This window comes from Chiloscyllium punctatum, chromosome 5 (genome assembly GCF_047496795.1).
Source record: "Chiloscyllium punctatum isolate Juve2018m chromosome 5, sChiPun1.3, whole genome shotgun sequence".
NCBI lineage: Eukaryota > Metazoa > Chordata > Chondrichthyes > Orectolobiformes > Hemiscylliidae > Chiloscyllium > Chiloscyllium punctatum.
The window spans coordinates 135907539-135934901 of record NC_092743.1 but is presented as its reverse complement, the minus strand read 5'-3'; the positions used below and the strand labels follow the sequence as shown (position 1 = coordinate 135934901).

The window sequence follows — 27363 nt, the reverse complement described above, 5'->3', positions numbered from 1 at the left end:
GCTGGAAAAGCACAGCCGGTCAGGCAGCATCTGAGGAGCAGGAGAATCAACATTTTGGGTATAAGCCCTTCATCAGGAAAGCAGTTTAAAAGCAAAATAAAAGGTGTTTGATTCCTGATGAAGGGCTCATGCCCAAAACAGCGATTCTCCTGCTCCTCGGATGCTGCCTGATCTGCTGTGCTTTTCCAGCACCACACTCTCGACTCTGACTTCCTGTTTAGCTTAGCCTAAAACAAGCAACCATATGTCATAGAGTCATACAGTACGGAAATTTTCTTTCAGTTGATTGTTAGGGGAAGGATATAATGGTAAAGGAGGGTGTATTTGCTTAATTCATTTTGATTAGTTTAAACTAAGATGAAAAAGCCTAATGTCAAATAATGGGCAATTGTATTTTAATTTAAAAGCAAAATAAAAGGAGTTTGGTAATTATCTTCCATGGAGAATGATATTATGAATGAATGAAAAGAGAGGTCAACTGTGGAACACTCCCTTAGTCATACAGTACCCCTGCTGAAATTTCAAAATTAATCTTTAAAACATTAACATGTAAACTGAAAATTAAACAAAAACAATTTGTGAACCTCATCCTGATAACTGATAAAGAGGAGTTAATCCAGTTTGGAAAACTGAAACCATCCAAAGTTCTGAAAGGGAATATTCCATTGTCTGACTTCCTTCTCCAAGAGTTCTTTCTTTATGGTAAAACTAGTGACCACTTTACCGAATGCAAGTTCAGGGGCAGTGCCACCACATCGGGGAACCTTCAGATTCTGAAACAATTTGTTTCAAAGTCACTTCATCAAAGCATGTGGCTGAGGAAACGGCCAAACTATAACAGGAATTACAGGATTAACATTCGACACCTGAGTCAGCATAGGCGTCATTTGTGTAGGGCCTGGTACAACAACAGCCAGAGCTACATTGAACTGACTGACTTCCTGTGCAACTAGAACAAGGAACCATATTGATCACACATTCACACTGTCATAGAGTGATACAGCACAGAAACAAACCCTTCAGTCTAACTCATCCTGACCAAACATCCCAATCTGACCTAGTCCCATTTGCAAGCACTTGGCTCATATCCCCCTAAAACCTTCCTATTCATCTACCCATCTAGATGCCTTTTTTTAAAATAATGTGGAAACAGGCCCTTCGGCCCAACAAGTATACATCAACCCTCCGAAGAGCAACCCATCTCCCTAACTAATGCATCTAACACTAGGGGCAATTTTAGCATGGCCAATTCACCTAACCTGTACATCTTTGCACTGTGGGAGGAAACCCACGCAGACACGGGGAGAATGTGCAAATTCCACACAGACAGTTGCCCGAGGTGGGAATTGAACCTAGGTCCCTGATGCTGTGAGGCAGCAGTGCTAACCACTGAGCCACCGTGCCGCCCCATTTTAAATGCTGTAATTGTACCAGCAGCTTATTCCATACACGCACCACCCTCTGCTTGAAAAGGTTGCCCCTTAGGTCCTTTTTAAATCTTTCCCCTCTCACTTTAAACCTAAGCACTCTAGTTTTACAGACCCCCCTAACCCAAGCAAAAGACCTTGTCTATTTACCCTATCCATGCCCCTCATGACTTTATAAACCTTTAAATGATCGCTCCTCAGCCTCCGATACTGCAAGGAAAATAGGCCCAGCCTATTTAGGCTTTCCCTCTAGCTCAAATCCCCCCCAGTCCTGGCAAAATATTTGTAAATCTTTTCTGCACTCTCTCAGGTCTAACAACATCTTTCCTATAACAGGGTGACCAGAATTGAACACAGTATTCCAAAACTGGCTTCACCGATATCCTGTTAGTTGCAACATGACCATCTTATACTCAATGTTATGACCAATGAAGGAAAGCGTGCCAAATGCCTTCATCACCACCCTGCCTACCTATGATGCAACTTTCAATGAATATTTGGGATTTACATATCAAAGAACTGAAACCAGCATGCCAATTCTAAAAGATGAGAGACTCAACAAATAATCCAGGTCTTTTTCAATATATAAATTCAGTTACATTACACTGTAAACGTTTGATATAAATTCTGTGTCCTATGATCTTATACTTCACAACCACCTGATGAAGGAGCAGCGCTCCAAAAGCTAGTGCTTCCAAATAAACCTGTCGGACTATACCCTGGTGTTGTGTGACTTTTAACTTTGAACATTCTGGATTAGCGGTGCTAGAAGAGCACAGCAGTTCAGGCAGCATCCAAGGAGCTTCAAAATCGATGTTTCGGGCAAAAGCCCCCCAGTCCAACACCGGCTCCTCCAAATCAATCCAATAAATTATGCACCTGCACCCCTAGATTTCTCTGTCCAACAACACTATCCAGGGCCCCAGCATTAACTGTGTAAGTCCTGCCCTGGTTTGCCTTCCCAAAATGCAACACCTTGTATTTATGCAGCAGTTACATGGCATAATGGGGGCTTGATCCTTAACTCCTCGCTCCCTCTCCTCAATCCTAAACACCCTGATCCAATGGCTGCCAAATGTAGTCATTGCCACAACTTTTCTGCCCTGTAAACCTGGTGAAACTCAAACTAAATTGGGTCCTTGACAATCTGAACAAGATTCTCATTGCTGGCCCCAACCAAGTGTGGGTTGTACTTGGTTGGTTTGCCATCCATACGGGTGAGGTGTGGACATGGGACCAGGACACGGAGAATCATTTACACGTAGCTTTACCCCACGCCTGTCACTCCCCACCTCCAATGCTGACCATAAAAACCCAACCTTAAAGAAAGGTCCAAAAACAAAATACTACAGATACTGAAATTTTGCAATAAAAACAGCAAAGGCTGGAAATGTTTAGAATCTGTAGAGAATGAGGCTGTTCAAGGTTTCAGGTTAAACCAGAACTCCGTGGAAGTCAAAAAGTTGTTTCAGCCTTTCTGAAACTTAAATATGACATTCAATATTGGTTCGCTTTTGCCAAAGGTAGGTGAAAAGATGAGAAGAAGCATCTGATAATAATAATAATGTGAAAGAGAATTTAACATGACAGCACCCAATCACATTTTATTGCCTAATGATGACCTACTACAACGTTTGATCTGTGACAGAAGCACTGGAAAGACAGACCTCCATCTGAGTGTGAAAATATGTTTCTATTTATGGACTACATGAAAACCTGAGAAGATCTGGGACCTCTTCTGGATTGGAAAGGGTTTTGATCATATGGTGATTGGAAAATGGGAGCAACAGTTTAATGCGCACCATGATTTACCTTCAATTAATAGAAAATCAATTGACTTTGGAGTTTTTGCTCTTAATTGCTGGAAAACCTGACTTTGAAAAGAACATGGTGGCCTCTGTGCTTATGGTTGCCTGGCTTATGTGCTTATGTTTTCAGGACCTTGACCAACATTGGCGTTTTTCCCTTTTGCCCTTTCTTAAAGAAAATCTCTGCACAGTTTGTTGTCATTTTGTGTGCTGTGGGTGTGTCTGTTTGTAATTAAAAGGATTTTGTTCTAATTCTGTATTATATCTTCAAGGTTAACCAATGTTCACCAACCATTTTAATCATAAGTTGTTTTTATTCATTCATAGAAGTTGCTGTCTCAGCCAGCATTTATTGCCCATCCCTAATGTTTAAGAGTCAAACATATTGTGGGCTTAGAGTCACATATAGGTCAGATCAGGTGAAGATGTCAAAATTCATGCTTTTAAGGAAATTTGTGAACCAGATGAGTTTTTAGCAACAATCAACAGAACAATTTATTTCCCGATTGCTTTATCATTATTGAATTCAAATGTCACCATCATCTCTGGTGGGACTTGAACCAATGATCCCAGAACATTAGCATGAGCCTCTGGATTATTAGTTCAATGACATTACCACAGCAATACTACCTCCTTTGCGTTGTACGGAATGGATTAATTTCTGAAAAAAGTCTGGAGAAATTCTCCTATTCTGGATAGGATTACATAAAGGAATTAAATTGATTCTTTTGGCAATTAAATCAACACATTTATATGATGGCCTGACTGGTAGAATAGTTGGGCTTGATCAGTCTGATTCTCTGCAAATTATCTCTAGCATCAGCAAAGGACTAGATTTTAAGGACTCTGGCAAGGCAAGACTAGTTACTGAATTCTGGTACTGTAGCAATTCAAGCAGCAATTCATTCTAAAGGAGAGAAAAGGTTTACATTAGTGGGTATGTAATCTCAAATTGCATGCCATAAGGTGTTCTATGTCAACCTGTTCCATATTTACTGCTTGTCCATTCAAAACTCTCAGAGCTTTACATCTCATTCATACCTTTACCTAACTGTAGGAGGTTTCAAAATGTTTCACACAAGTCGTTCTACTGCAACCAATGGCTGTGTTTCTCTGCGACCTCACACTATAGAAAACCACTATAGAAAATTGCTCCACTCGTTCAGTAGAAAGTTTGCGTTGTCCAAACATCACCCACAATTTGACAATCGTGTTACAGCCAATTTGCGCTGACGAAGCACACATTATAGCAGAGCAACCTGTACATTGAAACTGTAGTTACTTCACATGTTCGAAGATCATAACACCTCATGCTATTGTAAAGTGACCAAATATATGTCTTCTTGCTATAGCTTGACACACTAGCAGAGCACATATATAATGCCGTCATCCTTTAACTGATAGGTTTTCAAGACTACTGCTGTACTTGTGAAACAAGATGACACACTGGCTCCACATTGTCACCTGGAGGTATGTCGTCCTACACATGCAGCTTTAGAAAGTTTGCCAGCTAGATTAATGGGAGTTCAATGCTGACTGTCCAAAGATTAATTAATACAATTCCATGAATCCCACGGATTACCTAAAGGGATGTCTGCTCTAAAGGATGATGATGTAAAATAAGTCTGCAGGTTACAAACTGGGAAATGCAGTTTAGATTCGATTAAATTCCCTACAGTGTGGAAACAGGTACTTCGGCCCAACAAATCCACACCAACCCTCCGAAGAGCAACTCAGCCAGACCCATTCCCCTACATTTTACCCCTGACTAATGCACCCATCACTACGGGCAATTTAGCATGCCCAATTCACCTAACCGGCACATCTTTGGACTGTGGGAGGAAACTGGAGCACCAGAGGAAACCCACGCAGACACGGGGAGAATGTGCAAACTCCACACAGACAGTTGCCAGAGGCAGGAATTGAACCCCAGTCCCTGGCACTGTGAGGCAGCACTGTGCCAATGTGCTGCCCTGATGGATTTATTGGTGGTTTATTGATGTATTTTTTTCCAATAGCACTAGCAGCAGTACCAAATAGTTCCAGTTCTGTCAGGTGCAAACAGAATACTTTACTGAGTTGATGGATTGGAAGGAAGCCGGTAAGCTCCACACGTTATTCCACGTTTTACATAGTGCTTCCTTTCTTGAAGAAAATTTATTGTAAATCAGAAATGCTTCGGATTGCTAAACACGATTTCATTTTTAAAAGAAGATCCAATGGGAGCTCCCAGGGCTGAGTAAAACCTGGGCATTCACTACTGCTAAAGCATTGGCAAGCAGGTAGATTTTAGATGTACTTAATATTGTCACGTGTACCCAGGTACAATGAAAAGTGGATAATGTCACCATACTCAGGTGCTATTTGGATTACAGAATAATTTACTGAGTAATTTGCATAAATTGTAAAAGATATTTTATAATTACGGGAGTAACTGCCAGTGAAAGAGCTTCTCTAAGGTAAAGTGGTCTAGAAAATGATAGTTTGTTGTTTATAAAAACAAAGCAATGCAGATATAGAAATTCAAAATAAAAACTGAAAATACTGGAATACTCTGACCGCAATGGTGGAAAAACAAGGAATTGTAGAGAAACAGATTTTACATTTCAATTTAGGATATCTGGTCAGCCGTGGATGAGTTGGATCGAAGGGTCTGTTACCGTGCTGTATATCTCTATGACTCTATTTGTTGCCTGTATTGGTTGGAAGGATGGGGTGACTGATTGATACCTCTGATATTACATATCATTGGATTAAATATTATGGGATGGTTGGTTAACAAGTGCAGTGGCAATATAAATGCGAAAGGTAAATTAGTTCATTGAAAACAATAATTTCAGTGCACATGTATGACATCAGATATCCAGGTTGTTCTGCTATAATACATGTTTCGTTAATGAGAATTCACTGTAACGTGATTGATGAATTGGGGAACACGTTTCTAAACCACAAACTTTTAAAACGTGTGTTGGCTGTAATTGATTACATTGCCAACACTTTAAGTGCTGTTTCGAAAACACGATTTTCCTATAATGCGGGGTTGCACAAGAATGCAACCATCATGTTACAGGAGAACTGCCTGCACAAGCTACACTGGTATAAGGGAGTAAGTACTCTTAATACTTACCTCGTCATGGAATCAATGGCCTCCATTTGCACAGCGGCAGGAGCGGTGAGAGCGAGGACCGGGGACACTGGGAAGGTAAGTTTTCCTCTTAAATACTTACCTCGTGAGTAGACAGAGCGAAGGTTCAACAGGAGTGGATGTGGACATGGGGATTGTTGGGCACGTGAACTGATATACTGTATTCAGGCTGTGGTTAAACCTGAGACCCTACACGTGTAGTGCCTCCCACCCGTCCTCCTCCGAGAACCAAAAAAAAGATCATGTGTGGAAGGTTGGTAAACTAAGGCTTTTAAATTTTTTTTTTCATTTATTCAATCTCTCTTGGCATTTTACAGCACAGGGGATAGAGGCTTGAGCAGCTGCATGATCCTCTTTCAGGATGTGGGAGGTAAGGGTCACCACTAGTGTACCTGCTGACTTTGCCTGCAAGAAGTGCACCCAACCTCAGCTCCTCACAGACCGCGTTAGGGAATTGGAGTTAGAGCTGGATGAACTTCGGATCATTCAGGAGACTGAAGGGGTTATTAGGGGTTGTCACACCTAAGTTACAGGATAAAGGTAGCTGAGTGACCATCAGGAGAGGGAAAGGGATAGGCAGACAGTGCAGCAACCCCCTGTTACCGTTCCTCTTAATAATAAGTATACCGTTTTGGATACTGTTAGGGGGTAACGACCTACCAGGGGAAATCCATAGCAGCCAGGCTTCTGGCACTGAGCCTGGTTCTGTGGCTCAGAACAGAAGAGGGGAGAATAGGAGAGCAATAGTGACAGGAGATTCAATCATGAGAGGAACAGACAGGAGATTCTATTGACACGAGTGAGACACCCAGATGGTGTGCTCCCTCCTGGGTGCCAGAGTCAGGGATGTCTCAGATTGACTCTACAGGGTTCTGAAAGGGAAGGGAGAGCAGCCAGAAATTGTGGTATACGTCGGTACCAATGACATATCTAGGAAAAGGGAGGAGGACCTGAAAAGGGAGTATAGCGAGTTAGATTCGAAGCTAGAAGGCAGGATGAACAGAGTAGTAATCTCAGGATTGCTGTCTGTGCCCTGTGCCATGTGCTAGTGAGGCCAGGAATAGAGCAAGTGCAGATGAACACGTGGCTGTAAGGCTGGTGTAAGAGGGAGGGGTTCAGACATGTGGATCATATTCTGCGGAAGGTGGGACCTGTACAAGAAAGACAGGTTGTACCTGAACTGGAAGGGCACCAATATCCTGGGTTGGAAGTTTGCTAGAGCTCTTCAGGAGGGTTTAAACTAGATTGGCGGGGGGTGGGAACCTGAGCTATTGATCAGATGATGGAGTGGATAGTGAATAGCCAGATACAGTGTGCAGAGAATCTGTGAGAAGGGATAGGCACTTGATAGGGCAAAAGAGCAGCCAGTGTGATGGATCGAAGTGTGTCTATTTTTATGCAAGAAGTATTAGGAATAAAGGTGACAAACTCAGAGCATGGATCAGTACTTGGAATTATGATGTTGTGGCCATTACGGAGACATGGATATCACAGGGGCAGGAATGGTTGTTGGATGTTCCAGGGTTTAAATGTTTCAAAAGCAATATGGGGGAAGGTATTAGAGGTGGAGGAATGGCATTGCTAATCAGGGATATTATCTCAGGTGCAGAAAGGGAGATTGTCGCGGAGGATTTGTCTACAGAGTCGGTATGGGTGGAAGTCAGAAACAGGAAAGGAGCAGTCACTTTATTGGGAGTTTTCTACAGGCCCCCCCAAAAGCAACAGAGACACAGAAGAGCAGACTGGGTGGCAGAACAGGGTTGTTGTCATGGGTGACTTTAACTTCCCTAATATTGACTAGAACCGACTTAGTTCAAATAGTTTGGATGGTGCAGTTTTTCATCAGGTGTGTCCAGAAAGAGTTCCTGACGCAATATGCAGATAGGCCGATTAGAGGGGAAAAACAAGGTAAAAACAATGACTGCAGATGCTGAAAATTAAATACTGGATTAGTGGTGCTGGAAGAGCACAGTAGATTAGAGGGGAGTCAACCCTGGGCAGCCATTGCTCCCCAATCAAATGCCACCCCTTCTATCTAAAATGGGGATTTCTTGCCATACTAACTGCTGTGTGCGTACCACCACAAGCAAAGGTTGAGGAAGCTCCGGGTGTGTTGTACTCCACCACTAACACCCTGCAGACGGGAACATCCCGAGGCCCTGTTTATTGTGACTGGTGACTTCAATCGAACCAATCTAAGGAAGGCGTTGCCCAAGTACCACCAGATGATTACCTGCCCCACCATGGACCCGAACATTTTAGACCACTGCTACAACACTGTGAAGGATGTCTACTGCTCCATCCCTTACCCTCATTTCAGGAACTCCGACCACACTGCTGTGTTTCTTCTCCCAGCTTACAGGCAAAAGCTCAAGCAGGAGACCCCCTTACGGATATAGGTCCAGTGCTGGTCAGAGGAGGAGGATCAACTCTGGTGATGTCTGGAATCAGCTGATTGGGCTATGTTGAAACAGTCCGCAGGTACCTTGGACGACTACACCACCACCATCACAGACTTTATTAGAAAGTGCGTGGAGGACTGCATACCAAGGAAGTCAATCTGGGTGTTTCCCCAACAGGAAACCCTGGAGGAATCAGGACATACAGAACCTGCTAAAAACCAAGCGCGAGGCCTTCAGATCAGGAGAGCCACTCAAATGTAAGGAATCCAAGTATGACCTTCACAGAGCCATTAAGACAGCTAAGGACCAATACCGATCCAAACTAGAGACCCAGACAGACACCCTAAGACCATGGTCCTAAGACCATTCTTCAGTTCTTTCCTGGCTACCTTATAACCCTCTGAAGCCCTGTCTGGTCCTTGCCTCTTCAACCTGAAATAAGCTTCCTTCTTCCTCTTGACTAGATGTCCTATACTCCTTATCACCCAAGGTTCTTTTAATCTTTAAAATTTAGTAAGAGTTCAGGGTGTGACTGTAAGTGAGGCAGATAGGGGGATGCTAAGTTCAGGAGTGCAGGAGCCTCAGCCCTTGACCTTGTCCAACAGGGATGAGATTCCTGCTCTCTGTATGGATGAGGGAAAGGACAGGATGAACCAGCTGACCATGGCACCATGGTGCAGAAGGTCATTCAAGAGGGGAAGCAAAAAAGGCAAGTAGTTGTTATAGGGGATTCTATAATTAGCGAGACAGATAGTATCAATTGTGAACCGGATTGGGAGTCCCGCATGGTGTGCTGCCTGTGCGGTGCCAGGGTGCAGGATATCTCCAACTGACTTGAAAGGATATTGGAGTGGGAGGGAGAAGATCCAGTTGTTGTGGTCTAAGTTGGGACTAACAACATCAGCAAAACTAGGAAGGAGGACCTGTTTGGGGATTAAGAAGCACAAGTAAGGAAATTGAAGAACAGGTCCTCAAGGGTGCCCAAGCTATGTGCTAATTGGCATAGGGATAAGAAAATTAGGGAAGTAAACACGTGGCTAAGGGATTGATGTGGGAAAGAGGGATTCCATTGCATGGTACACTGGCATCAATTTTGGAACGGGGGTTGGGGGGGGGGGTCTGTACCAATGGGACGGTGTCCACCTGAACTGATCTGGAACCAGTGTTCTAGCAAAAAGGATAAATAGGATAAATAACTAGCACTTTAATCTTGTGAGTCGGGGGAAAGGAAAGGGAAAGCGACAGGGAGTATGGAGTCAAGTAGAAAGATAAGCAGCAGGTTAGCATGTGTGCAGGGTTTAAGTTCAAGGCAGACCAGGAATGAAGCAAAAAGGAAGGATAATTTAGGACATATCACCAGAGATGTTGGAAATTATGAGGATAAGAAAATTAGCATTAAGGCGCTTTACCTGAATGCTTGTCGTATTCGTAACAGAGTAGATGAATTAACAGCACAAATCATCATGAATGATTATGATGTGGTAGGCATCACAGATACGTGGTTGCAGGGGGTTCGGGACTGGCAGTTAAACATCCAAGGATTTACAACTTATTGAAAAGACAGGGAGGTGGGCAGAGGGGGCGGGGTTGCCTTATTAGTTAAAAATGAAATTAAATCTATGGAACTGAATGACATAGGGTCAGATGATGTGGAGTCTGTGTGGGTGGAGTTGAGGAACCACAAAAGCAAAAAAACCATAATGGGAGTTATGTACAGAGCTCCTAACAGTGGTCAGGATCAGGGGCACAAGATATACTGGGAAACAGATAGGGCATGTCAGAAAGGTAAGGTCACGGTGATCATGGGGGACTTCAATATGCAGGTGGTCTGGGTGAATAAAATATGCCAGTGGATCCAAAGAAAGGGAATTCATGGAATGCTTACAGGACGGTTTTTTGGAATAGTTTGTGATGGAGCCCACAAGGGAGCAGGCTATTCTGGACTTAATACTATGTAATGTGCCAGACTTTGCAAAAAATCTTAAAGTAAGGGAACACTTAGGAGGCAGTGATCATAATATGGGCAAGTTCAGTCTGAAAGAGAGAAGACAAAATTGGATGTAATGGTGTTACATTTAAATAAAGATAATCACAGGGGCATGAGAGAGGAACTGATGCAAATCGACTGGAAGCAGAGCCTGGTGGGAAAGACAGTACAGCAACAATGGCAGGAGTTTCTGGGTGTAATTGCAGACACAGTGCAGTGGTTCATCCCAAAGAAAAGAACGATTATCCAGTGGGGGTGGGGTGGGGATTAGACAGCCATGGCTGACAAAGGAAGTCAGGAAATGTATCAAAGGGAAAAAAGAGAGAGCCTATAAAGTGGCCAAGAGCACTGGGAAATCAGAAGATTGGGAAGGCTACAAAAACAAACAGAGGATACCAAAGACAGAAATAAGGAAGGATAGGATCAAATATGAAGGTAAGCTAGCCAGTAATATTAGAAATGATAGTCAAAGTTTCTTTCAATACATAAGAAACAAATGAGAGGCAAAAGTAGACATTGGGCCAATCCAAATTGATGTTGAAAGGCTAAGGAAATAGCTGAAGAACTTATTAAGTACTTTACATCATTCTTCACAGTGGAAGACATAAGTAATATCCCAAACATTAAGGAGAGTCAGGGACAGAGTTGAGTATGGTAGTGCTAGAAAAGCTAAAAGGTCTAAAAATTGATAAATCTCCTGGTCCCAATGGGCTACATCCCAGAGTTCTGAGGGACATGGCTGAGGAAATAGTGGAGGCATTGGTTGTGATCTTTCAAAGGTCACTGGAGTCAGGGAAAGTCCCAGATGATTGGAAAATCACTGTTGTAACCCTCTTGTTCAAGAAAGGATCAAGACAAAAGATGGAAAATTATAGGCCAATTAGCCTAACCTTGGTTGTTGGTAAAATTCTGGAATCCATCTTTAAGGATGAGATTTCTAAATTCTTGGAAATGCAAGATTGGATTAGAACAAGTCAGCATGGATTTAGTAAGGGGAGGTCGTGCCTGACTACCTGTTAGAATTCTTTGAAGAGGTAACAAGTAGACTAGACCAGGGAAAGGCGGTGGATGTTATCTATCTAGACTTCCAAAAGGCCTTTAACAAGGTGCCTCATGGAAGGCTGCTGAGTAAGGTGAGGGCCCATGGTGTTCGAGGTGAGCTACTGGCATGGATTGAGGATTGGCTGTCTGAGAGTTGGGATTAAAGGTTCTTTTTTGGAATGGCAGCCAGTGACAAGTGGTATCTTGCAAGGTTTAGTGTTGGGGCTGCAGCTGTTCACTTTATATATTAAAGGTCTGGATGAAGGGACTGGGGGCATTCTGGTGAAGTGTGCCGATGATACGAAGTTAGGTGAACAGGCAGGTAGTGCTGAGGATATGGTGAGGCTGCAGAAAGATTTCGACAGTTTAGGAGAATGGTCCAGGAAATGGCTGATGAAATTCAATGTCAGCAAATGTGAGGTCTTGCACTTTGGAAAAAAGAATAGACATGGACCATTTTCTAAATGGTGTGAAAATTCATAAAACCAAAGTACAAAGGGATCTGGGAGTGCTAGTCCAGGATTCTCAAAGGTTAACTTGCAGGTTGAGTCCGTGATTAAGAAAGCGAATGCAATGTTGTCATTTATCTCAAGAGGGTTAGAATATAAAAGCAGCAATGTGCTTCTGAGACTTTATAAAGCTCTAATTAGGCCCCATTTAGAATACCGTGTCCAATTTTGGGCCCCACACCTCAGGAAGGACATACTGGCACTGAAGCGTGTCCAACAGAGATTCACATGGATGATCCCTGGAATGGTAGGCCTAACATCCGATGAGCGGCTAAGGATCTTCGGATTGTATTCATTAGAGTTTAGAAGGTTGAGGGGAGATCTAATAGAAACTTACAAGATAATGCATGGCTTAGAATGGGTGGATGTTGGGAAGTTGTTTCCATCAGGCGGGGATACTAGGACCTGTGGGCACAGCCTTAGAATTAGAGGGGGCCAAATTAGAATGGAAATAAGGAGACATTTCTTCAGCCAGAGTGTGGTGGGCCTGTGGAATTCACTTGGCAAAATTTTAACCTTACTGTGTATCCTCTTGCAAGGATGCCTACCTTGAAGAAATTCTCCTCCTCTCTCCACAAGAATCTCAGTGGGTCTCTCTCTCTCTCTCTCTCTCTCTCTCTCTCACTCACTGCAACCCTCAGGTCATCTCCTCTGCCCTGCTCTTCAGCCATGTCCTGGAAAACTCACCCCCACTCAACACTGTCCTCCAGGCAGAATACTTTCCATCTACAACCACTCTCTACCTTCTGTCAGCCAACGAGTTCTGAATCCAGATATCCAAATCTCCTTGTATCCCATACTTCCTGACTTTATGAATGAGCCTACCATGGAGAACCTTATCAAATGCCTTGAAGTCCACATACACCACATCCGTTGCTCGACCTTCATCGACCTGTCTTGTCACCTCCTCAAAGAACTCAATAAGATTTGTGAGGCATGACCTACCCCTCACAAAGCCATGCTGACTGCTTTTAATCACACTATGCTTTGCCAAATAGTCATAAATCCTGTCCCTCAGAATTTTTCCAAAACTTTGCTGACGAAAGGCATAAGACTGACTGGTCTAAAAATGCCGGGGATTTCCCTATTCCCCTTCTTGAAAAGAGGAACAACATTCGTCTCCTTCCAATCCTCTGGTACGACTCCCGTGGTGATTGAGGAGGCAAAGATCTTCACCAGCGGCTTAGCAACCTCCTTTCTCCCTTCCCAGAGCAGCCTAGGATAAATCTGGTCTGGCCCTGGGGACTTATCAATCTTAATGTTTACCAAAATTTCCAGCACATCAACTTCATCAATCTTGATCTGGTCAAGCCTGTATCCCAGCTCCTCAAAGTTCTCATTCATAACAAAGTCTCTTCCTTGGAGAAAACTGAAGCAAAACACTCATTCAGGGCTTCCCCTATCTGCTCAGACTCCACGCACAAGTTCCCTCTGCTATCCCTGATCGGCCCTACCTTTTTCCTGATCATTCTCTTATTCCTCTCGGATGAGGTCCTATCTAGCAAGCCTTTAATCCTCTAAAGCTGTGCTAGATCCTTGCTTCCTCCGCCTTACGTAAGCTGCCTTCTTCCTTTTGATGAGAAGCTCCTCTGTTCTCATCATCCAAGGTTCCTTAATCTTACCCATTCTTACCTATCTCAGAGGAACAGATTCATGCATCACTCGCAACAACTGCTCCAAAGTTGACATGGTTGTTAAGAAGGCATATGATGTGTTGGCTTTCATTGCAGGTGGATTGAGTTTAAGAACCACAAGGTTATGCTGCAGCTCTATAAAGTCCTGGTTAGACCAGATTTGGAATATTGTGTTCAGTTCCAGTCACCCCATCATAGCAAAGATGTGGAAACTTTAGAGAGGGTGGAGCGAGATTTACCAGGATGCTGCCTGGACTGGAGGGCATGTCTCAGGAAGAAATGTGAGGGAGCTAGGGCTTTTCTCACTGGAGTGGAAAAGGTTGAGTGTTGACTTGATAGAGGTGCACAAGATAATAAGAGGCATAGATAGAGTGGATAGTCAGAGACTTTTTTTCCCAGGGTGGTAATCACGAGGGAGCATACTTTTAAGGCGATTGGAGGAAGGTTTCGGAGAGATGTCAGAGGTAGGTTCTTTACTCAGAGAGTGGTGGGTGCGTGGAATGCAGATACATTAGTGACATTTAAATGACTCTTGGATAGGCACATGGACAATGAAGAGTATGTAGGTTAGTCTGATCTTAGACTAGGATAAAAGGCTGGCACAACATTGACAGCCGAAGGGCCTGTACTGTTGTATGTTTTTTGAACTGTAAAGTAATGCACATTTTTGGCAAATATACTGGAGATGCCCTTCCACAAACGAGTGATATGTTTGATTTTCAAAATCAGTCAAAGCAAAACACAGAGCTGATTGGATGAAAATGTTCTGGAATCAGTCTATTTTCATTCACACATTATATTCCTCTGTTCGTTCAGAAAGACTGGGTTGGATATTCCCCAGTTGAAAGGAAAGGCATCAGGGCCTCCTCTGTTATTTCTGTGTATGTCACCAGGCAGTTAACATCCAGCATCCCAGTCTCTCCATGGAGCATAAAAACCAGTGTATTGCCAACTGTAATCTATCACTCTGCATCACCTTTATGGAATTCTTGGAAAACTGACTTCCTTTTATAACAGTGGGGTTTATTATTTTTAAATTTTACTTTGGATTCTTAACCACAGAGTGTTTTAGGAACACCAACACTCTTCATACCAAAATGCTTCATTGGATTTAAGCCATTGAAATCTTTCACAATGCAGGATCTCCAATACCTTGGACGTTTCCAGCCATTGTCACAACATTCTTCTTACGAGCTAATACCATGTGAGAAACCTAAATCTACGGTTCACAGCTTCTCAATTCTGGCTCTCATTTTGGCACAGCCTGTCATCCTTGTCAGGTCTATGGTTCCTGACCCCTTGCATTTCATTCACTTTCCCACTACAATTATTCTATGCAGAAGAAGTTTGGGGAGGGGAGGGGGGGGGGGTGTGGAGCAGATTACCTGTAGGTTAGAGCGGGATAAAAAGAACAAAAAGAATTCTTCCTACCCAATTCATTCAGTTCAATTTTTGGATGAACAGTAAAGAAATTAAAATCTGCTATAAGAAGTCTTAAATGGTCCTTCTGGACTCCAATGAGTGAGTAAATGTAGCCTTTGTTATTGGGATCAAATCACACAAAGACTTCATTAAGGAGTAAACACTGAATTGGAAAACAGACTCACCTATTTTTAAAAATGTTCACAGTACATTAAATCCCATTACCTTTAGCACTCCTGTCTCATGGACATTGCCAGAACAAGGAACCCTGACTTTGAGATTCTCTGTCTGAAGCATAGAATATGTCTTTAAACTGTCAATTAAAGGTTTTGTTGGATAATTGGGTGTTAATTGCTTAATTGGATTTGAATCTGGTAATTTGTACAGGCATGATGGGAAACTATGGTGTTCATACAAAGTGCAAAGTGTTTAAGAAACTGGTGTATATAAAATACTAAGACAATTATTTGATTATTACGTTGGATACTTCACATAAATACACAGATTTCATTAACTCATTTGGAGTAAGCTGTGAATCTGATACACGGTGAATAAATATGATCAAATAATCATTACAGACACATAGATAAATGTGAGGTGTTACATTTTGGAAAGGCAAATCAGAGCAGGACTTATACACTTAATGATAAAGGTCCTAGGGAGTGTTGCTGAACAAAGAGACCTTGGAGTGCAGGTTCATAGTTCCTTGAAAGTGGAGTCGCAGGTAGATAGGATAGTGAAGGTGGTGTTTGGTATGCTTTCCTTTATTGATCAGAGCACCGAGTACAGGAGTTGGGACGTCATGTTGCAGTTGTACAGGACAGTGGTGAGACCACTTTTGGAACATTGTGTGCAGTTTTGGTCTCCCTCCTAGCGGAAGGATGTTGTGAAACTTGAAAGGGTTCAGAAAAGATTTACGAGGACATTGCCAGGGTTGGAGGGTTTGAGCATTAGGGAGAGGCTAAATAGGTTGGGGCTGTTTTCCCTGGAGCATCGGAGGCTGAGGGGTGACCTTATAGAGGTTTATAAAATCATGAGGGGAATGGGTAGGGTTGAGCTACATCTTTAACTGCTTTCCCATACACCCCCCACCACCGCCCCCCAAAACACCCCCACCCCACACACCCCTGTCTCTCCATCAACCCAACAGATGGTCCTATGATTCTTGGGCAGGTCGTACTTGTCCTGGATTACTGACTGTGGCAGGGCCCCTGATCTCGAATCAGACAAGTCCCTTGAGTGACTGTGGTGCCCTGTACACCACCAAGGGCTGCTCTCCTTTGATGCTCATACACTGGGTAAAGTGGAAGCACTGTGTCTGCTGTGCAATCTGCTGGAACGTGGTGTCGTCGTGACATTGATTTAGCGCACATTGTGCTGTACAGCGACGTGCCCACGCCCGGAAGAGTTATCGCCTCTCCCCACGCGCTCATAAACAATGCAACGCATGGAGGCTGGCAACTTTCCAGTGACCACAAATCAGTAAGAGAGGTAAGGGAGGAAGCTCAGAGCTGAACAACACACCTGGTGGGGATGCCTGTGTGCCCCAAAGTGACCTGACTGAAGCAAGCAAAGTATCTGTGCCCTGGAGCCCCATGGTGGAGTCCTAAAGGGCTGATGGGGGTGACGGAGTTGGTTTGAAAGCAGCCATGACAGTGTGGCTGACGGTGTACCATCGGGAACTCCGTTGGGTGAAGGCCGGAAGGAGGTGGCGTTATTGGAGCATACCGGGATGTCAGGGTGAATCAGGGTGGGATGCAGGTTCGAAAAAGCAAGTGAAAAGCTGCTCCCGCTGGTTCACCATGACATCCAAGTGGGGAATTGCTGCTACCCAGTTTCTCGGGAAGGAGAGGGGAAATGGGAGGTGCAAAGAAATGAGGACATTGGATGCTCTCGTTGCTGCTCCTTCTCAAGATTCTGAACTCGCTGTTTTTACTCGAAAGGAAAAACATCAAGAATGTTTTTCTCCATGTCAAAAATCTGATTTTCCCAATTATTGCCCATATAGCTCATACAGGGAACAAAATATTTCACCAGCACATGAACGCTATTGGGAAATAATAATGTAGATCAGAAGGGATTTTCCTACTTAATTAAAGAAGTTTTGAGAAACAGCACAATGAGCTACAGTGCTTGCAAACCATTTTATCAATGTGCCAACTCACAATATGACTGTAATTGCTTCCATCAAAAGATGAAAAAGGTCAAAATATAGCACAGATGTTCACTGAAACTCTTAGAACCTGGTATTTTCAATTGACTTTGCTTCATTTGTGAAAGAAGGTGCACTGCTGGATTTTGTAAAAAGCAAACATCAGGAATGATTTAAATAAAAAAGTGCAGTTGATTAAGTTTGATAAGCAAGATTCGTATCAACTGAAATCTTTTTGATTCTTCCTTCCTCTAAACCAAACAGATCCAGATTTATACACCAGAGAAATTTCATGAAAGCTTTTTGCAAAAGCTATTAACCTGACACACTTTGTTGAATCGGATTGATCGACGTTTTGAGATTGCACATTTTGAAAGAACAGTGTCTTTAGGCCAAACCAAAACGTTTCATTCCTTATGTATGATGAAGATAGCATCCTGTGTTATTAATGGGATAAAGCTACACTTTATTTTTAACACTAACCAATCAAGATGGTGGTAAAGCTCCAGCCAGACCTCTTCCGCTCCTTCTGTTTATTTCTTGTTTCCTTCAGTTTCATCCCCTTTTTCTCTCCTCCCACCCTCCAACTTTGGTGTTCTCCCCCTCTTGACATTTACCTCCACGGTGGCAGGCTTCGGCCTGGTCTCTCAGTGTGTCTCGGCTTGCTCTCTTGGTGGGTCTCAGACCGATCTCTTGGTGGCTCAGTGTGGTCTCTCAATGGGTCTCGGCCTGGTCTCTTGGTGGCCCATGGTGGTCTCCCAGTGGGTCTCAGCCCGGTCTCTTGGTAGGTCTCGGCTCGGTCTCTCAGCGGATCTCAGCCTGGTCTCTTGGTGGGTCTCATTTGGTCTCTCAGCATTTCATGATGGTGTCTCAGCTTGGCGTGCGAGTAGGTCCTTCTCAGGCATGTTCCTGAGGCACCGGGGGGGAGATAGGAGACTTGGCAGTTCCAGATGGTAACTGCCGCATCGTCAAGAACAGACATCTGAGGTCTCCGGAAATTGAGATAAATGGAGGACTCATCAAGGACTGTTGAACTTTTAACTTAGTGCTTAAACTACAAAAGACTATTAACTATTACCTTATTTCTTTATTTTTCTGCCAATATGCAATAATGCTTTATCTTTTAAATTCTTTGACTTTGTACCAAGGTACCTTGTGTGGTAACATTATACACTTTTCACTGTATTCCTGTACTCCTGCACAAGTGACAATAAAATCTAAATCTAAGCCACTTGGTTGTGTGATTTGTGCTCAAATACCAGTCGAGATTTTCATAGGGATTCACCAAAATCTGACAACAAAAAAACACTCAAAAACCTCTCCTTGCTAGCATTCACTGTCGCAATCAATCATGTGAATGAGTGCCAAACTATCTTTTCATAAATGCTCAGATTAAGTGCTCACGGTATGATACAGACAGACAAGACTGGCAGAGAAACCATAGATTCCAAGAAATTGTACTTCACAGGTGTAAGAGGCTTGGGAATAGCAGTAAAAGATTATGGCACAAAGCACAAAGACTGACTGATCCTGTCAAATTCATATTCCATGGGGCAGAAGGTATAACTTTTAGACAGTGGGATGTAATGGAGGGATCTGCACCCTACTGACAGAATTAGAATCCCGACAGTGTGGAAACAGGCCCTTCGGCCCAACAAGTCCACACTGACCCTCCGAAGAGTAACCCACCCAGACCCATTCCCCGACCCTATTATCATACATTTACCCCTGACTAATGCAGCTAACCTACACATTCCTGAACACGATGGCCAATCCACTGAACCTGCACATCTTTGGACCATGGAAGGAAACTGGAGCACCTGGAGGAAACCAATGCTGACAGGGGGAGAATATGCAAACTCCCCGGTGTTATGAGGCAGCAATGCTCATGACTGAGCCACCGTGCCACCTGATAAATGGTTATGGGTATGAAAGTTCAATATTTAAGCAGAAGCAAATTACTACAGATGCTGAAATCTATACTGAAAACAACAAATGCTGAAGATCACAGTGGGTTAGACAGCATCCATGGAGAGATAAGCTAACTTTTGAGTTGAGATGACTCTTCATCTAGAAGCTGTCTGACCCGTTGTGATAGAGTCATAAAGTCAAAGATGTATACACCATGGAAACAGACCCTTTAGTCCAACTTGTCCATGCCGACCAGATATCCTAAATTAATCTGGTCCCTTTTGCCAGCACTTGGCCCATATCCCTCTCAACCCTTCCTATTTATATACCCATCCAGATGCCTCTGAAATGTTGCGATTGTACCAGTCTCTACCAGTCCTGAAGAAGAGTTACAACAAAAATGTCGATTTTTGGTGGGATGTTACTCATGTCCCCCTACACATTAACAGCACAGAGGTGGAACAAGTGGGGAATGTCAAGCTCCTGGGAATGGTCATCAACAACAAACTTTCTTGGACTCTTCACGTGGACGAACCGGTTACAAAGGCCCAACAATGTCTCTTCTTCCTCAGGCAGCTGAGGAAATTTGGCATGACGGCGAATACCCTTGCCACCGTTTATAGGTGCACCATCGAGAGCATTCTGTCTAAATGTATCACTACCTGGTATAGCAACTGTACCATTCAAGATCAGAGACAGTTACAGAGAGTGGTGAACTCGGCCCAGATAATCAGAGAATCCATCTACCAGGCCCGCTGACAAGGAAAGGCCACCAGCATTCTCAAAGATCCATCCCACTCTGGCAATGTTTTCCTACAACCTCGACCATCGGGGAGAAGGTACAGAAGCCTGAACACACGCACCAGCCGTTTTCGAAACAGTTTCTACCCTTCTGTTGTTAGAATACTGAATGGACTCACAAACTCTTAACACTCACCTGTACCTGTGTTTTGCTTATGCTGCTGTTTACCTATTATTTACTATCTATGCAACTTAACTATGTGACCTGCCTGTATTGCTCGCAAGAGAAAGCTTTTCACTGTGGGCCTCGGTTCACTTGACAATAAATTCAATTCAATTCAATTTTCTATCTTCTGATCTAGCCTCCTGCTTGTCTACTTTTGATTCCAGCATCTGCAGTTTTTTTGTCTCCATTACTTCCTCTGACAGCTCATTCCAAACACGACCACTCTCTGTATGAAAGAGTTGCCCTTTAGGTCCCTTTTAAACCTTTTCCCTCTCAACTTAAACCTATACCCTCTAGCTCTTGTCTCCCCCATCCCAGGGAAAAGATCTTGTCGATTTATCCTATCCATGCCCGTCATGATTTTATAAACCTCTACAAGGTCACCCCTCAGCCTCCGACACTCCAGGGAAAACAGCCTCTCCCAATGCTCCAAATGCTTCAAATCCTGGCAACATCCTTGTAAATATTCTTTGAACCCTTTCAAGTTTCACAACATCCTTCCAATAGCAGGGAGACCAGAACTGCACACAGTATTTCCAAAAGAGGACAAAGGTTTAAAAGGGCAACTCTTTCATACAGAGAGTGGTCGTGTTTGGAATGAGCTGTCAGAGGAAGTAATGGAGACAAAAAAACTGCAGATGCTCTCCAGCAGTAGTTGTTTTCAGCACAATATTTAAGTGTCCAATCTTCATCAGCATTTGGTCTTTTAAAACAAACTGAAATGACTTCAACACCGAATCATCACTTTAACAAGTTACTTTTCGAACCGATACATAGTGTTTGCAATTTGCATTGCCATTCATCAGTATATGGAAATCTAGTTAAGACTTTTACACACTTTAAATGTTTAGAAACTTCTGAAATTAGACTATTAATTTCAGTTGAGTGTCAAATACATTTGAAGCATGGATTGGTGTTTGAGATAATAGATGGATAAACACTACCATTAAACAGAAGGATAGCTCATGCAAGTAGTTCCATATACTTTAGTTAGATTAGAATCCCTTCGGCCCGACAAGTCCATACGGACCCTCAGAAGAGTAACCCACCCAGACCCATTTCCATCTGACTAGTGCATCTAACACTATTGGCAAGTTAGCAAGGCCAATCCACCCTAACCTCCACATCTTTGGACTGTGGGAGGAAACTGGAGTACCCAGAGGAAACCCATCCAGAAACGGGGAGAATGTGCAAACTCCACACAAACAGTCACCCAAGGCGGGAATCAAACCTAGGTACTTAGCACTGTGAGGCAGCAGTGCTAACCACTGAGCCACCATCCCACCCCATACTGATACCATTACAATTTCCTAATCGGGAAAATCACAGAGTGAAGCTCTTTTTCTCATAAGTGATGGGTAACTTGGAGAGAGAGAGACAGGATTAACTTCATTGCTTCTCAGCGATCAGTCAAAAATTAGCAACGGATGGTGCTTAAAAACAACAACTTTCATTTATGTAGCAACTGTAATATAGCAAAATGTCCTCAGGCCCTTTACACAATCAGTCATTGTCAAAAGAAATTGACAATGAGCCAGATAAGGAGTTAGATGAGCAAAAGCTGTGAGGTGGTGGTAAGGAATAACATTTTTAAAAATATTCATTCCCACGATGTGGAGGTGCAGGCTGGGGTAGCATGAACTGCCTCTTAGCAAGTGGCCATTAAGGAACAAAGAGGATTAGAGTGGCACAGCCACTAATAATGGACTCATTTAAATTGGGGATGCACAAGAGAGAAGCAGCTGTCACAGAGCATTATGGAGCTGGAGAAAGTTACAGATGTAGAGACATAGAGTCATAGCGATGTATAGCACAAAAACAGACCCTTCGGTCCAACTCGTCCATGCCGACCAGATATCCCAACCCAATCCATTCCCACCTGCCAGCACCTGGCCCATATCCCTCCAAACCCTTCCTATTCATATACCCATCCAGATGCCATTAAAATGTTGCAATTGGACCAGCCTCCACCACTTCCTCTGGCAACTCATTCCATACACGTACCACCCTCTGTGTGAAAAAGTTGACGCTTACGTCCCTTTTATATCTTTCCCCTCTCAACCTAAACCTATGCCCTCTAGTTCTGGACTCTCCAACCCCAGGGAAAAGACTTTGTCTATTTATCCTATCCACACCCCTCATGATTTTATAAACCTCTATAAGGTCACCCCTAAGCCTATCATGCTCCAGGGAAAACAGCCCGAGTCCATTCAACCTCTCCCTATAGCTCATATCCTCCAACCCTGGCAACATCCTTGTAAATCTTTTCTGAACCCTTTCAAGTTTCACAACATCTTTCCGATAGGAAGGAGACCAAAATTGCACACAATATTCCAACAGTGGCCTAACCAATATCTTGTACAGCTGCAACATGACCTTCCAACTCCTGTACTCAATACTCTGACCAATAAAGGAAAGCATACCAAATGCCTTCTTCACTATCCTATCTACCTGCGACTCCACTTTCTAGGAGCTATGAACCTGCACTCCAGGTCTCTTTGCTCAGCAACACTCCCTAGGACCTTACCATTAAGTGTATACGTCCTGCTAAGATTTGCTTTCCCAAAATGCAGCACCTCGCATTTATCTGAATTAAACTCCATCTGCCACTTCTCAGCCCACTGGCCCATCTGATCAAGATTCTGGTGTAATCTGAGGTAACTTTCTTCGCTGTCCACTACACCTCCAATTTTGGTGTCATCTGCAAACATCAGGAGGAACAAGTCTGTTGAGAGATTTGAAGGTGAAGATGAGGCTTTCTAATTGAGGCATTGCTTAAGTGAGAGCCAATTCAGGTCGGCAAGCGCAGAGAAAGGAACTTGCTGTGTGTTAGGTCAGAGTTCTGATAACCTCCGCTTATAGAGACTAGAACTTTTTTTTAATTCACTTGGAAAAATGGGCTTTGCTGGCTGGCCAGTGTTTATTGCCCATCCCTGGCTGCCTGCTGGCCATTTCAGAGGGCACGTTAGAGTCAATCCAATTGTTGTGGGTCAGGAGTCACACGTAGGCCAGACCAGGTGAGGATGGCAGTTTTATTCCCTCAAGGACATCAGTAAACCAGATGGCTTCTTGCTTACAAATTTTTTTAAAGAATTGAATCCAAATTCCAGCACCTGCCATGGCAGGATTCAAACCCAGATAATTAACTGAATTTCTGGCTGAATATGCTAGCGATAACCCCAATAGGCTGTTGCCTCCCCAAACATGGGAAACTATTCAGTTTCACAGTGGAATAGTCAAATCTAGCGGTGAACAAAAATGCACAAATGAAGGTTTCAGCAAAAGCTGAGCTGTGCAGGGACAGAACTGGGCACCCTTTCAAGCAAGAAAGTTGAAGAGAAAGGTGGCCAGAGGGAACATTAAAAGCTGAGAATGGAAATGGCAAGCAATGTAAGTGTGTGTGTGTGTGTGTGTGTGTGTGTGTGTCTGAGAGTGTCTGTGTGTGTGTGCCTGTGAGCGCGTTATGTGTGTTTGTGTGTCTGTGTGCGTGTGTGTATGTATGTGTCTGTGTGTGCGTGCCTGTGTGTCTGCATGTGTGTGTGTTGTGTGTGTGTGTGTGTGTGTGTGTGTGTGTGTGCATGTGTCTGTGCGTGTGTGTATGTATGTGTCTGTGTGTGTGTTTGTATGTCTGTGTGTATGTGTATGCATATATGTGTGTGTGTGTGTGTGTGTGTGTGTGTTGGTGGGGGGGGGGGGGGGGGGATGGTGACCTGAGCTGATGGGGGTGGGCAGCAGCGGAAGGAGGTGCAGGGCGGCCAGTGGGTGGGTCGGATGGGGGGTGGGGTTGGAGGGTCGGACGGCGTTGGGGGTGGGGTGGGGCAGACGGGACTGGGGGAGGAAGGGGGAGCTCATGCGCAGTATGCTACTGCCTAGTTTTCTGAATGGACACAGCAAGTGCTTGCTGTGTCAATCCAATTGAACTGTTGGGGGGTGGGGGGAAGGTTTCAGCAATGCGGCACGTCCCTTACACACAAGTGTGTGTGTCTGCTCAGAAACAAACCCTGAGACAGTGAGAGGGAGCAAGGCAGCGCAAGGAAAAAGGAAACTTCAGAAAACTCCGAGCCCCAGAGGAGAGGCTTTGAATCATTTATCCGAAGAATCAATTATCTGAATGAAATGCTGCTCGCCCATCTCGTTCAGATCAGAGGTTCCTCTGTATACAGCTTACAGAGCCACCATATGGAAGATCTTACCCAACACAACCTTACTGAAGGTCATAAAAGAATGAGACCCCTTGTCAACAGAACTTCTGCAATTTGAGACATTTGGATTCGTGGAAGACTTAGATGCCAGTCACACATTTAAAGCAGATTTATATAAGTATCTGTGCTAACATGTACATAATACAACAATCATTACTGACTAAACCAGAAAAAAAACTGTGGACACAGTAAATCAGAAACAAAAACAGAAATGCTGGGAAAGCTCAGCAGGTCAGGCAGCATCTATGGAGAGAAATCAGCATTAACATTCCTCAGAAGTTCTGAGGAAGGGTCATTCTACCCGAAATGTTAGCTCTAATTTCTCTCCATAGATGCTGCCAGACCTGAGCCACCATGCTGCCCCCCCGCTGTGGTCCATGGAAATGCCATTGTCTCATGCCTCTCTTTATAAAGGTTTCCCACTTGTGCATAGCATCAAGACTGGATTGATTAAAATTACCAACAACATCTTTAACTCATGCCCCAAGATCGATCTCGGCAAAAGTGAGGACTGCAGATGCTGGAAACCAGAGTCCAGATCAGAGTGGGGCTAGAAAAGCACAGCAGGTCAGGCAGCATCCGAGGAGCAGGAGAAAATCGACGTTTCGGGCAAAAGCCCTTCATGTGATCTATCTTCTTACACGTGTAATCCTTTCTAGCCTCACATTGCCTCTCCCTCACCATGTCCTGTTACTCTTGCTTTACAAATAGCACCAGTAGAACTGTTTGTTCCCTTGAAATCAATATTGCCTTCATATGCAACGCCAGTAACACATTTTTGTTCCAGTACATTCCCAGAAGCTGGAGTCGTGCAGGAGAGAGAACCCTGTATGCCTCACTCTGTTTACGCACCCTATGATCTTTATGTCCTTGTTTGCGATGATATGCCTGTACTGCTCACAAAACAAAGATTTTCAATACAATAAATCAAATCACGTTTCCTGCTCCATATCTATAAATCATAAATACTCCAGAATGGTTACTCTGCACTTAAAAGAAAAACAAGCCTAAAATTATTTTTTTTTACTTTTGTTGCTATGTTCCCATTCCTGCTCTCTCTCTCTTCCTTGTTTGTCTGGAATAAATTTTCTCTCAGAATTCAAAAATATATGATGCTCTTTTCTTACATTTTTCCTCTGTCTCCTAACAATTGTGAAGCTGGGAACTTCTGGTTGGCTGAAAACTGTTCAGCTTTTAAGTTCAAAAACTGCCAGTAGTTTCAAATTTTGTAAGTGATTCTGACAACTGGTTTATAACATCAAGCTAGGAAACACAGAGTGAGTAATCTGGTTTATGTCAATGACAGTCCAATCATACCAGTAAAGTAACAGACTTGTAGCATTCTGAGGATTAGAATTGCAACTAATGAAGATTTCTATTTACACAGTGCATGACATGCCTCTCAGTAATGGCTCAAAATGCTTTACAAACAATGTGGCAAAAGTGAAGATTGCAGATACAGGAGATTAGAGTCGAGAGTGGAAAAGCACAGCAGGTCAGGCAGCATCCGAGGATGCTGACAATGGGTCAGGTTGGTTCAATACCATTTCTTTAGCTTGAGGGTTCAAGACCTATTGCAGGACTGTTAACACATCCTAAGCTGATACAGTAGCACAGTACTGAGGACTACCACATTGCTAGACATGTTGGCTTTGAGTAAGATATTAATACAAGTCTTATCTACTCATTCAAAAAGGGCTATTCAAATAAGAAACATATTTTTTCTTATAGTATTACTCCTTCAAATAGAAAATAATTAACTCGACAGCCTTCTGGAATCAATATCAAGTTCAACACTTTAGGGTCAGGCATCTTCTCCCACAACATCAACCCAACACCAGACCTTGTTATCATATGGTCTGCTATTATATACGACCCATTGTTAGCCACTGATAGTCCCCATTAGTAGCTATTCATTCTCCTGAACTGATTGTTATCTGCTTTTTGGTCTGTCCAACTGTTCTTCTCTCTCTCATTGGGCTCTATCTCTATCCATCATTTACTCCATACCCCTCCCCCGAACCCATCTTCTGTGCAAAAAAAGCTTTTCCTTGCTCCTATCAGTTCTGAAGAAGAGTCACTAGACCTGAAGCATTAACTCTGATTTCTCTCAACAGATGCCTACAGACTTGCTGAGCTTTTCCAGAAATTTCTATTTTTGATTTATAACTAATTGGTCAATCGCTTTATTGCCACTGCAGCACCTTATTATGTGCAAGGTCATACCTGTACACATTGACATATCCTTAGTGTCTGCTCTTTAAAATGCTGCAAAGAACTAACAACATGCCATTTTAAAACAAAATTACTGACAACAATCAGAACGAGTATAAAAGCATAATTTCACAGTTTAGTTGACTCGAGTTGGCCACTCCTGTCCCTTTGCAAATGTCACTCAATTTCTCAACAGCTCCACATTAATGACAGGAGGGTCAGCTGGATCAACAGGTCCCTAAATAATTTTTTTAAAAAATCAGAAAAATATTTGCAAGAATGAGGTACAGAACACTCACTTTAATAGGTATGAGCAAATTACTGCAGATGCTAGAATCTCTACTGAAAACAAAAGATACTGGAAATCACAGTGAGTCAGGCAGTGTCCATGGAGAGAGTGAGCAAGCTAACGTTGAGTCTAAATGAAGAGCCAATTTGGACTCCAAATGTTCTAACCTTCCTTGGAAAACTGTCTCACAATTTGCAACCTATTATCATATCTTACCATTAGATATCAAAATAATTTGTCCAATGTATCAAGT

At 43.3% G+C, this 27363-nt stretch overlaps 1 protein-coding gene across 15 annotated transcripts in view; it reads right to left on the bottom strand.

Annotated features, from left to right (window-relative positions):
- eya1 (EYA transcriptional coactivator and phosphatase 1) overlaps nt 1-27363 on the bottom strand; it is a 219110-nt gene that overhangs the window by 51880 nt on the left and 139867 nt on the right. The gene's annotated exons all lie outside the window — the stretch shown is intronic.